The 12844-nt window shown below is 30.4% G+C and overlaps 1 protein-coding gene across 1 annotated transcript in view; it reads right to left on the bottom strand.

Annotated features, from left to right (window-relative positions):
• Positions 1-12844, bottom strand: part of LOC142330729 (uncharacterized) — a 315974-nt gene that overhangs the window by 232045 nt on the left and 71085 nt on the right. The window lies entirely within an intron of this gene.

The following is a 12844-nucleotide window of genomic DNA, read 5'->3' as shown; positions in this document are numbered from 1 at the left end:
TGTGGCCTGAGTTCCTCCGTAGCAACCAATGAAGTTCCCTGTATCTTGCGTTTAGCTGTTCATCCTCACGTGACGCTTCCAGGTTAAACGCCGATCCAGGTGAAGTCCTATATACCGCACAGTCTCCGGCTAGGATTTGTCGGTTGAAGCACAAAATTTAATGAAATGGATTAATGAACTGCGAACTGTGAGCCTGTTTCGCTATGTGAACTGGGTTTGAAATGAATGGTTCGAATCAATCGAATGAATAATATTACATAAATAAAATAATTAAATTTACGTTAAATAAAATAGTATTAAATAGATTTAAAAATGTCTGTTTTAATATAGATTTCTGTTTAATAATAATGAGCCTCCCGTGGAGACTTCATGTGAAGCTGGAGTGATGAGGAATGCGAGCACCTCGTGCGAGACTACACCAAGGATCACCAACTGGTAAAAAACGTGGTGCCCCTGGGGCGCTGATTTAGAAAGTGCAAGGGTGCTCTATTTTTTCTAAATAAGTAAAGTTTTTTTTTCACGTAAAATTATACTGACTTTATAAACGATTTAAAAGTGTAGGAACAAGGGAAGCAATTTTAGGGCCCAGATTAATAGTGGAAGGAAGGCCTCGAAAAGGCATCCATAATGTAGACTGGAATAAACTGTTCAGCACTTTTTTTTAATTAGGGTTCAAATACAAAGATAGAAGAACGATTGCTAACATTTACAGCAACCAAACAGCAACAGTAACAGCTGAAGAACATAAGAAAGAAGCCGTAATAAGAAAGGGAGTCCGACAAGGATGTTCCCTATCTCCGTTACTTTTTAATCTTTACATAGAACTAGCAGTTAATGGTGTTAAAGAACAATTTAGATCCGGAGTAACAGTAGAAGGTGAAAAGATAAAGATGCTACGATTTTCTGATGATATAGTAATTCTAGCTAAGAGTAAAAAAGATTTAGAAGAAACAGTGAAAGGTATGGATGAAGTCCTACGCAAGAACTACCGCATCAAAACGAAACAAACAAACAAAACGAAAGTAATTAAGTGTAATAGAACTAATGAAGATGGGACACTGAATGTAAAAATTGGAAGAGAAAAGATTATGGAGGTAGAAGAATTTTGTTATCTGGGAAGTAGAATTACTAAACATGGACGAAGCAGGAGCGATATAAATAAAATGACGAATAGCACAGGCGAAACGAGCCTTCAGTCAGTAATATAATTCGTTTACATCAAAAATTAATGTAAATGTCAGGAAAAGATTTTTGAAAGTAGCATCGCTTTAAATGGAAGTGAATCTTGGACGATCGGAGTACCTGAGAAGAAAAGATTATCTTTTGAAATGTGGTGTTACAGAAGAATGTTAAAAATCAGATGACTGGATAAAGTGACACATGAAGAGGTGTTGTGGTAAATCGATGAAGAGAGAAGCATTTGGAAAAGTATAATTAAAAGAAGAGACAGACTAATAGGCCACTTATTAAGGCAGACTGGAATAGTCGCTTTAATATTGGAGGGACAGGTAGAAGGAAAAAATTGTGCAAGCAGGCAAAGTTTGGAATTTGTTTAAAACAAATTGTTAGGGGTGAAGGATGTATGGGTATACCGAAATGAAACGACTAGCACTAGATAAGGAATCTTGGAGAGCTGAATTTAACCAGTCAATGATTGAAGACAAAAAAAAAAATAAAAAAATAAAAAAGGATTTAATTTTTTTTTTTTTATATCGTTAAGTGAAGATGTTAGAGCACGTACTCAAGTACTTTCAGTCCAAAAAAAAAATTATACGTTCATTATTTTCTCATTACACATAGTTCATATGTTCGCTGGAGTTCTCCTGCATCACTTTAATTCCTTTTCATAAGTTTATGAAGATATAACTTTCCCAGTTTAGGTTTTTTTTGCAAGCTAGATTTTATACAGACAACGTTTTTTTAGGCCTATATATATAGAAGATCTAAGGATCTGGATTGGGTTGCGTTTACGAAGGAAAAATTAACCAAAAACACATCATCATTCAGTTGGCGAACCAAAGTTGTTTACATTTTATTACCACCACACAGTTTTACGTGCAAACAAACAATATTAATAAAAAAATCAAAATTACAATCCAATTTAAATTCATGTAAAGGCAGTTTAAACGTTAAAAATAATAATAAAGAAAGGCCGTTTTACCAGTCAATGACAAAAAGAGATAGTCCACAAAAAAAAAATATATAAAAATTTAAGAGATAATAACACTATAAACAATTTAACATCATTATAGGTGAGAATTATTTTCGATAAAAAATATAAGAGCTACAACTGAAGGTAAAAAACATGTTCTTTGAAAAACAATCCGCGTAACCATGTCAATACAATAAATAAACATTAAAATTTCCAATTTCGTTTTTACATTTTTACATTTTTCTAAAACAAAACATCAGCTGATACTAGTCACTCAAAACAAAGATTTGTTTTTGAAAAGCTCTTGATTTTCAAACCAAAAACTATATATATATATATATATATATATATAACCTATGACAGTAATAAGGATTACAATTTTTAATTGGTTCAGCTGTTAAAGAAGAAAAGAAAAAAAACATATGTACATACAGACAGATTGGCTACAATTTTAACAATTAAACTATTGCACCTGATATTATAATATAACGAATGCATTTATTACTGAGGAGTAATACATGTTACGACAAATACTTAAATAGAAAATAATAATGAAAAGGCTCAGGAACATTTGAATTTCCTGTCCTTTTAACCTCACTGAGTCGCTGTTCTTCAACAACTAACCAGCCACACAACAATATAGTTTGTTGTCACTAAATTTCACTTCCACTCCATCACAACCGACTGAATTAAATGAATTTTTATTTTTAACATGCCCCCCACCGTGGAAACTTAAGTTTTCAACCAAATTAACATAATTATTTTGATTAGATATAGTTTCAAATGAACTTGAACTAGTTTCATTTGAAACTATTCTAATCCTGTATATTGGTGTAGATGTATTGCAATGTAAAAAATTCTGGTTAGACTGACTTTCCATATTTCTTAATACTTTATATTTTGTAGCAGTTAATAATACAATTCTGTTTCAAAACTTTTTCTTACAAATTATGATTACTTTCATTACTATTAACAGTATTCTAGTGTATTTGAGTCAATTTTTGTTGTAATTGTGTTTGTGGCTGCCACTGTACTTGCTGTTATGTTTGTAAATGTGAACCCTGAAGCCACAAATTTGGTGTTCTACATTCGGTTGTAACATATCTATTTGTTTATTCCTATTTTTTAACCGCGATAACAAAGAGTTACTGTTTAAAACGTATTCGGGTATTTTGATAAGACATATGTTTTTGCGCAGGCACCCACGCACAAACACAGTCACATTGTTTTTTTTGTCTTCAGTCATTTGACTGGTTTGATGCAGCTCTCCAAGATTCCCTATCTAGTGCTAGTCGTTTCATTTCAGTATACCCTCTACATCCTACTTCCCTAACAATTTGTTTTACATATTCCAAACGTGGCCTGCCTACACAATTTTTTCCTTCTACCTGTCCTTCGTATATTAAAGCGACTATTCCAGGATGCCTTAATATGTGGCCTATTAGTCTGTCTCTTCTTTTAATTATACTTTTCCAAATGCTTCTCTCTTTTAATCTATCTACCTTTTAATATCATGAAGCAAACAATCTTCCGATTTTCAAACTTCAAACGGGATATTTGTTAGTAAGATAAAGGCTAACTTTTACATGTATCAGGTACACTCTCGATAACCCACCGGGTTCGTCTAGTGGTGAACTCGTCAACGCAAATCAGCTAACTTCAAAGTCCAGAGTTCTACCATTCATATCCTGGTGAAGACAGTTAGTTTTATATGGATTTGAATAATAGATCGTGGATACCGGTGTTCTTTAGTGGATGGGTTTCAATTAACCACACACCTCAGAATTGGTCGACCTGAGACTGTACAAAATTACACTTCATTTACGTTCATACATATCATCCTCATTCATCCTCTGAAATAATACCTGACAGTAGTTCCGGAGGCTAAACAGAAAAATAAAAAAGTACACTCTCGATCTAAAAGATCACGGTTATTCGGAAATGTTTTTATATCTTCGCAATCAATCGTCCGATTTTCAAAATTCAAACGGGGTATTTGCTAGCATAATACAAAATCACGATAGAACCAAGCGAGAATAAAAATTAACTGATATACTTAGAAATGGACCTCATTTAACGCTGCACAGCATACGAATGTACTGTTTACAAAGCATCTGTTACTAGAAATTAACGTGAAAGCAGTATTTAATAAAATTAAATAATTATTTAGCATTCAACTTTCACACCGTTTTAATTTGTTTGAATATATTTTCCATGTTGTAGAAATAGCAGTTATTTAAGGTTAACTAATGATTAAGTCTTACCTGCTCCTACATCGATAAGAAACCTTTGTCCTTCGATGAAAACGTCTAAATGCAGTCGGAGAGCTGTGAATAGTAATTATCCTTTATTAAAGAGCGAGAATTTCATAGGCTATAGATACATAGATGTTTAAATAAACCTGAAAACATTTTTTTAAATTATACTATATGTAACATTTTTCCTTCTTAATTGTTCTATATTAATAATTATCGTATATAAGAGTAATGATTTTTTTTGTAGCTGTAAGAGAGAGTAAGTACGGTGATCGGTCAAAAGTTTGAAGTGATGTTTTTTTTTTGAATCTCGATGTTATATGACCCCCTCTAATCAGAAAACACAAAAGATCTGGAAAAGATTAAATTTACGTATTTTTCCCTGTATTTTGATACGTATTTTCGGGTTGTCTGAACATTAAAATTTGAAATTCAGTTCAAATATTTATATTTTTTGATATCGACAAATTTTAAATTTACGTGGGATATTTGCCACCATTTTAAAATTAAAATTTTTTGGGGGCATCGTAAGAACTTGAAATTCGTCACAGTGATAGTACTATATGACTTTTTTACAGTTTTGAATTCTTAATTCAATCGGATATAGAGATAAGGATATAATAATTACCTTAATTATTTTATTTTTTGTTATATATTTCCGAAATAGATTACTAAAATTTACTGAAACTTGGAAAAAATATTCCTCTACATGAATTCTGACTTCTATTAAATTTATTATGCCCAGATACAAGTAAATACGGCCGTACCCAAAATAATAGATTTTTAAATTTTGCTTACAAAACTAAAAACTGGTCTAAACCAGTTTCCCCATTAAGCACCTAATTAGACTTAAGCTTTTTTGTGCTTGAGGTCTTACTTGTATTAAGATCTCAGATATCTGAGAGATCTACAGATAACTGATAGAAGTAGTATCCGATGACATATTTTATTAAATTTCTTTTAATTTTATTGAACAGATTTTATTAATTTAATACAACGTTTTATTATTAGAGAATCATACAAAAGGATATTTAAGAATTCAGAAGTCCCATCAATCTAACTTGAATCAGATATATATATATTTTTTTAATTTCATGGTTGATAAATGTGTTGTTATTATAGTAAAATAAATTAGTACTATGAATTATGGGAGTCTATCGATGATGGGGACGAAACGAGACTATTATTATGTAATAAAGTTTCGATAATAATAAATTTTACTTTATATAAAATTTACTATTCCTATTTCATAGGAGTAGGAGAGAATTAAATTTACTGAAATTATAGAAATATTCCCTTTTTAATATTGTAATCACGAAAACTTTTTTTCAGATTTCAACGGAAATATCCATTTTGACCATCCCTGAATATATTTTGACTATTTTCGGGGTGATGTCTGTACGTATGTTCGAATCTCGTATAACTCAAACATTTAGTTGTGCACCTCCCCTTTTGACTGCAATGGAGCGAACTAAAAGTGTCCAAAAAATCCGAATATCCAAAAAAATTGGATTTTGGACTTTTTTTTTAACTGCAGTAATAAGCCCTAATGTAGAGCTTTTCAACGATAAATAAGTGGTCCTTATTTTCACTGGTTCCAGAATTATAGCCAAATAATATTTTAATTAATTAAATATTTGGATCTAACAAGGGGAAGGCACATCGGTTTCAATCCGACTTCAATTCCTTTTTTTTTTGTTAATTTAAATATATTGATTTATTAATAGTTATTAAATCCTGATTTAAAAAGAAAAATTACGATAAATAATATTCAATAATAACAATAAAAAAAAAATATGAAAAAAATCCGAACTTATGAATTAAATATAATTTTACGTACTTTTAAAAAAGTTTATATAAAATTTAAAAGGCGTACAAGGAAGCCATGTGGTGTTCACAACAGATTTTTGAATGGTGTAATACGTTGACCGTGGACTAAGGTAAAATATAACATTAATATAAAATATAAAATTTCATATTTATCGATTCAAATATCTAGACTCCTAGACTCTATTCCTTCTTGTTGAAGGTGATAATTTAAACCCTGATATGAAAATAAATAAGCAGACGGAAAAAAGTGGTTCATAACGTTCCCGGGGATTGCTCATGACTAATTTTTATTTCTAACACGCCGTAGACTTTTTAAATGTAAATGAATCTTTTTTTATTACTTAAAATTTATTAAATCGATTATAAAAACAGAATGAAAGACATTCTGAAATTTTGTTTTAATTAACTATTTTAGATAATGAATTTAGTTAACGATTTTAGAAATCGATTTGTAAAGGAAGGATGTTTTCTAAAGCTCTAAATGTCTCGTTTTTAATAAACTTAGCAGCTGTTTTAATCTACGCGCAACCCTGTTCAAAGATATTCTATCCTCAGGCCTTCTGTAATATTGCCACCTCTTTCTAAGTCTTCTCTTGGTAGAAATAAGATCCATAACCTCCCTCGGGTAGGTGGTGTCTCCCTGTTCTCTATCACTATTCTCTGATGAAGACCGTCAAGCTCCTTCCTGTAGTTTTCTTGTGAATGGTTTTTTTTTTCTTTAACGGCCGGGTTTTTTGAATGCCTATCTGAATCTAAAAAGAGACTTAACAAAATTTAAGTAAAATAACTTTTTAAAGAATATAACAGGACTTTAAATACTGCATAAAACATAAAAAAATAGTCCTATATAATTCTTATTTAAATTTTTTTTAAATCGAATTGCATTTAATTTTTTTTTTTTGCATAGTATATATATCCCCTGAAATTACATTGCGTTATTAGATTATAAGAATTTAACTACAATTATAGAAGCAATTAAAAAGGAAAATCTTTTATTTAAAAAATTTTACTACTGCCTGGAAGCAAAAATTTTAATGATAGTCATTAAAATTTATTAAAAATAGAGAAAATGTTTTTACAGCGTGTGTTAAATAAACCTAACGACATTAGTAGATGGTACAAGTATTCAGATCGTCTGTGTTAAATAGTGCAACATAGAAAAAAAAAACTTTAATTACGAGTAAAACACTTTTTAATTAAGAGTTCTGCAAATTGTCAAAATCTAATTTTGAAAACAGAATATTTTCATAACTATAGTAAATATAAAATTACAATTCGTAAAGGTTTACATAGAAATGGAAATGCAAGCAATATTATAAAATATTTTACAGAGCTTATATAAATTCAATAAGAAACAACATACGATTATATAACAATTTTCCGCAATACCATCCTCCTACAATTTTCATATTAAATTCTAAAGTAATTTAAAAAAATCGTTTACTCGTTATATTCAAGTAAAGAATACGATATCAAAAGAGGAAAGGTACAAAAAGTGCTTATTTATAAAAATATAAAATGATATAACGTTATAATTATTAAAATACAACTAAAATTTCACTTTAAATTCGTTAATATTTTGAAAAAGTGGATAAAAATTATGTATGATTTTAACTAGATTATGTAAGAAAATTTTTAAAAATTAATCTCACTAATTGAGAATTTTACGTCTCGCTTCCACAATGTACACTATATTTTGAATAAATATGCGACTTATATTAATTCAGAACAAATTTTTGTTCTGATTATAAATTTTTTTTTTTTTTTTTTTTTTTTAACAATTCTTACGAAATAAAAATAAAAAGATAAAAATATCTGTAAATGTAAACAGATAAATTATTAATAAATATCACTGAAAATGGACGTAGGCCCGAAAACGTTTTGAACATAAAAAAGTAAAGGTAAGACTGTTCTCTATTCCGTGCTTTGTGCGGAGGCTGAAAAAATATTATATTATAAATAGTTATTTAACGTACAGAGAAAAAAGAAAGAAAAAAATGTACTATAAAAAATTTAATCTAAATAAATTAGTAACAAGTATATATATATATATATATATATATATATATATATGCCTAATTTAATATCGGTGGACGAACACCGTAGCAACTTAGATGTTAGCTGGCGCATAGTATACGTACGCGCTAATACAAGCATCACCCCTGTCGCGTAGATGACCACGCAGTTTTCCCACCATAGCGGCGCTGCAATCCCACAACTCTCAGACTCCACTAAAAGAGCGTGCACGAAAGTGAATTTTCAATTCATAGTCGACTACCACCTGGAGAAGACCAAGAATAAGAAGAAGAAGAAGATGGAAGAAGACAGAAGAAGTTTCCTGGCCGGCTCAACGTGGGACCTCCCGGCGGATGGCAACATTCCCGCCGGAGCAGCAGGCCTGTCCAGCCCGCCGAGGGAGCCGCTGGACGCGGACACTACCTTCCCGCTCCAGCTCGACGGGCTTCAATCGTCCTGGCCGGCGGACTCAGCAGCAGGAGTCAGCCCAGCGTGGGATCGCTCGGTGAGAACCGCCTCGGTCCTTCGCCGGCCCAGCCGAGGCGGCCGCGGCTGCGGTCGCGACGACCAACGCCGACCCGACACTGCGGGGCTCTGGGGGCCATCCCCGACTTTGCCGGAGACCAGCTTCCGGACCCAACAGCTCTCTCAGAGCTGACGCAAAAAAGGCCCTTTTCGGAGCCACCACATGGTTACGAATTACGAGCCGTCAAAGCCACTTGATGACAATGCCCTTCTCAGGGCTACCATAAAGTTAGTAATTACAACGAGCTGTCGAAGCCATCAACGACAAAAACGGCCCTTTTCAGGGCTACCATAAGGTTAGTAAGTGCTGCGTAAACTAGTTGACGCAAAAACTTAAAAATTTTCAAAAAACCCGTTATCCTATTTTTATATCATCCCTTTGATATAGCTATTCTACATATATCTCCGGGAAAGTAAAACACAATAAAAAATGAAATTACAAAATCATATTATATAAAATTAACGACACAGCCAATTACACATATTTTTTTAAAGAGGTTAAATTTGCTAATAAATCAACCTGACATGAATCATAATCCACAGTAAGAAATAAGCATTTTCATGAATAAAAAGCTTTTTATTTCAGGTTTACAACGGGAAGTATGAAGGTTTCTGTTGCGCATTAACATGTAAAGCCTATCTAGAATGAAGATATTCATTTGGATAGGTAACCTTTCCTCTCATAACCACACGGAATAGCAGTATATAAAACATTATTATTTTCAGAGAAAGAAATTCAGATTAATATTGCTTATTAGTACTTTATGTACTTTCTTTTCATAATTCAGATCCATAACAAAGCCTTGAGCCGATAAAGTAATGAAATAAATGAATAAATTCCATTTTGTTAATTTTTTTTTATGATGTCTTTTGATAAAAATAAATAATAAAAGTAAATATTATAATACGTAAACTTTACGTTGTGCTTAAAATATTACGACAAAACTGGAAAAATTAAGAACATAAAATGGGTGATGACCTAGAAAAAAGATGTAAATTAAAAGTGTGTTTTTCATAAATAAAATAAAAAATGAAAATAATATTTTTATACCGTACAAAGAAATTTGTGAGATTTAATATTGTTTTGTTAGAAAGGAGCCTGAAAGGTAAGTAACAATGTTCACAAAGAATGTCAAAACAGATTTACACAGCAGGAATTTTCGATCAGCATCAAACAGTCACATATTGCTGTTCCTGTACATACAGATTTTCAAGTAATATCTAATTCTACGTTAGCCCACCAACGTTATTTAACGTCGATTGTAACCATCACCACACAAAGTTTGACATTATTACCGTCGACCGCATTCAAAATGTTAATAGAATCAATTCCTGAACTATATAACGCACCACATCATATTTCATGAGGTTATAGATTAATTTCTCAGATATAAAGCCAAATGGAAACACAGATGATTACATGTTGAATAATATTGTTTTTAATGAAAATAAATAATGCTATCAATATTTGAAGTAAATTAAAAAAAAATTCAAAAATAATCTGAGAACGAAATCATATTTCAAACAAAAATAATGTAATTAATTTAAAAATCTTTTATAAACATAAATAAAGTTTTGATACAAAAATATAAAATATTTACAACAAAATGCAACGGTAAAAATCTATTGATGACAATTTTATCACAACTGCCAAAATAATAAAATTTTTAAGGTTTCGGCGACTGTTGCCGTCAATTGGAAACATAAAAAATTGAAAATCAAAATTCATCAATTTATTAATTTATAGTTCTTCAAAAAGGCATTGTCCGAATCAAAAGGGTACAGATATGTATGAAAGGCGAGATAATAATTGTTATTTATTTTTCCTATTTCCCTTTCTTAAACACAAAAATATACACCGATAAAAATTTTCTTCCTGCTCTACTAATATTGTAACTAGATAATAGAACTTTTTTAATATAAAAAAAATACTAAATCATCGAGAGATAATTGGAGATAAACATTTATATACTCGTATATATATACTTGATAATACAAATCATATAATAAAAAATTCATCAGATTTTCTCAAATATGTTGATTGAAAATGCAAAAACTCTTGCCGTCCCGATTTCATACTTTAAAAACAACTTCATAAATCCTAATAATTCATGATCCGTAAGTGAGTATTCTACTTCTTGACTTGCTTTTGAAAAACAATAATTCACAATGCAAATCATATGAGTGATCATTTTCAAGTATTAAATTCATGACAGTATCAAATGATTCAATCATTGAAAATAATTAATTAATTAGCTGAAAAAATAGTAACGGTTTGTAATTTTATTTGTTTCAAAAATTAATTCAGTTGTAGAAAAAAATGTTGTATAATTATAAAATAGCAAAACAAAACGTAAATTTCGTTTACAAAAGTGAAATATGTTTTAATAATTTTTTATTCAATAAGTTAACTTTTCCCAAGCTAATTAATACAAAATTAGAGGCATTACCGGTAGTTATGATACTTTAAATTAAAGGTGACATTAGAAATGATTTCGTCACTTTGAATTTTCAAAATATAAAGGAAACATTTTATTAAAGATAAAATTACGTATGATTAATATTGTGTGACTTTTTAATTATTAGGAACATATGATAAATACACCAATAGAAACCTACGAATGATAATTAGTTCACATAATAAGGTATATAACTTTTAATCGTCATAACGACCTGTACTGGCCCTAATGTTGATCTTTGATCAACACTTGATCAATTCATAAAGAGATCTATTTATTGAAATCAGAAATTGATTGTTTTTTATAGAATTTTTTCGCCGTATTGGACAAAGTTGAACTTATTGCTGAGATCGTAATGCATTTACATACAACAATAAATAATAATGTTAAAAGTAAAATATTGAAGTCTCATTCAAATTCATTCAATAAAAGTAATTTAATATTAAATTACGATTAATATTATACCGCGATTCGTAAACTGGTTAGGAAAAAAATTCAGGGTTAGAAGAACAAAAACTTCACATTTTAAAATTAAAAACCCTGAAATTACGATGATTATCACATATTTATCGAAAAAAACCTATACATTAAGAAAATATACTTCTGCGATGATATGTAGCTTTATTTCATCAAAATTATAATTTTTTTTATATTTTAAATAATTTAAAAAATTTTGAAATGTCGATTTGCGAGTTGATCAAGTAAATAAGTCTTCGGTGTTTCCGCGATCGGACAAACTCTCTCCGGTGTCATTCTACCGAACGACTTGGTATTGAATATTGTAAATAAAATTCGTTACAGAAGGAAATATGTTTCTTTTTATTAATAAAATGTACGGTAACCTAATTAACTGTTTATTCAATATTATTTATTTTTATACAGAGTGCGGCAATGAATACTGAGATTTTGTACCATTTTTTTTTCTGAAATAGAGTTGAATAGAGATGAAATCACTACTGCCATTTTATACCTTACTGAAAAGTGTTTAGGTACAATGGTGCGGAGGAGTGGAGAACAATGGGCCTTGCTGTGAAAATCTTTTACAAAAATGTGGTTACGTAATCGCTCAGCGTAAATTTCAACAAACATTACTCAATTGATGGCAATCGTGCTGTTATATCAGCTCATGCCATCAAGAATTGGGTTCGATACTTTGAGGAATACTAAAGAAACTTTGATTCTACAAAAAAAAAAAGAAAGGAAAAAGATGGTAGTGTAAAAAACAGTACGTATACTTGAGAATATCGCGATTGTGCGAGACGTATTTTAGTAAAGTCTACGCCGGACACTGCATCGTCATTCTGAATCACACGGAATCAATTTGACATAAGTAAACGGCGAATTTTACTCGTATAAAAATCAAATAACTCATGCAATACAAAAAGGTGGCTACGAAAACAGGGTAAATTTCTGTCAAACTTTACTGCAGTTAATTAATGAAGATTTAACTTTGGTTAAATCTTTTAATAAGTTAATTATATTAATGATTAATACCCTTTAAATGCGTGGATTATTTTGTTAATTAACAGCCGATCGTGCTCTTGAACTTTAACTGCATGTATTTCACTTTATATTCATGATACCTGTTGCAAAATTTCAATATAATT

Source organism: Lycorma delicatula, chromosome 9 (genome assembly GCF_047948215.1).
Source record: "Lycorma delicatula isolate Av1 chromosome 9, ASM4794821v1, whole genome shotgun sequence".
Taxonomy (NCBI): domain Eukaryota; kingdom Metazoa; phylum Arthropoda; class Insecta; order Hemiptera; family Fulgoridae; genus Lycorma; species Lycorma delicatula.
Note: the sequence above shows the minus strand (reverse complement) of the source record. Positions and strands in the feature narration are given on the sequence as shown.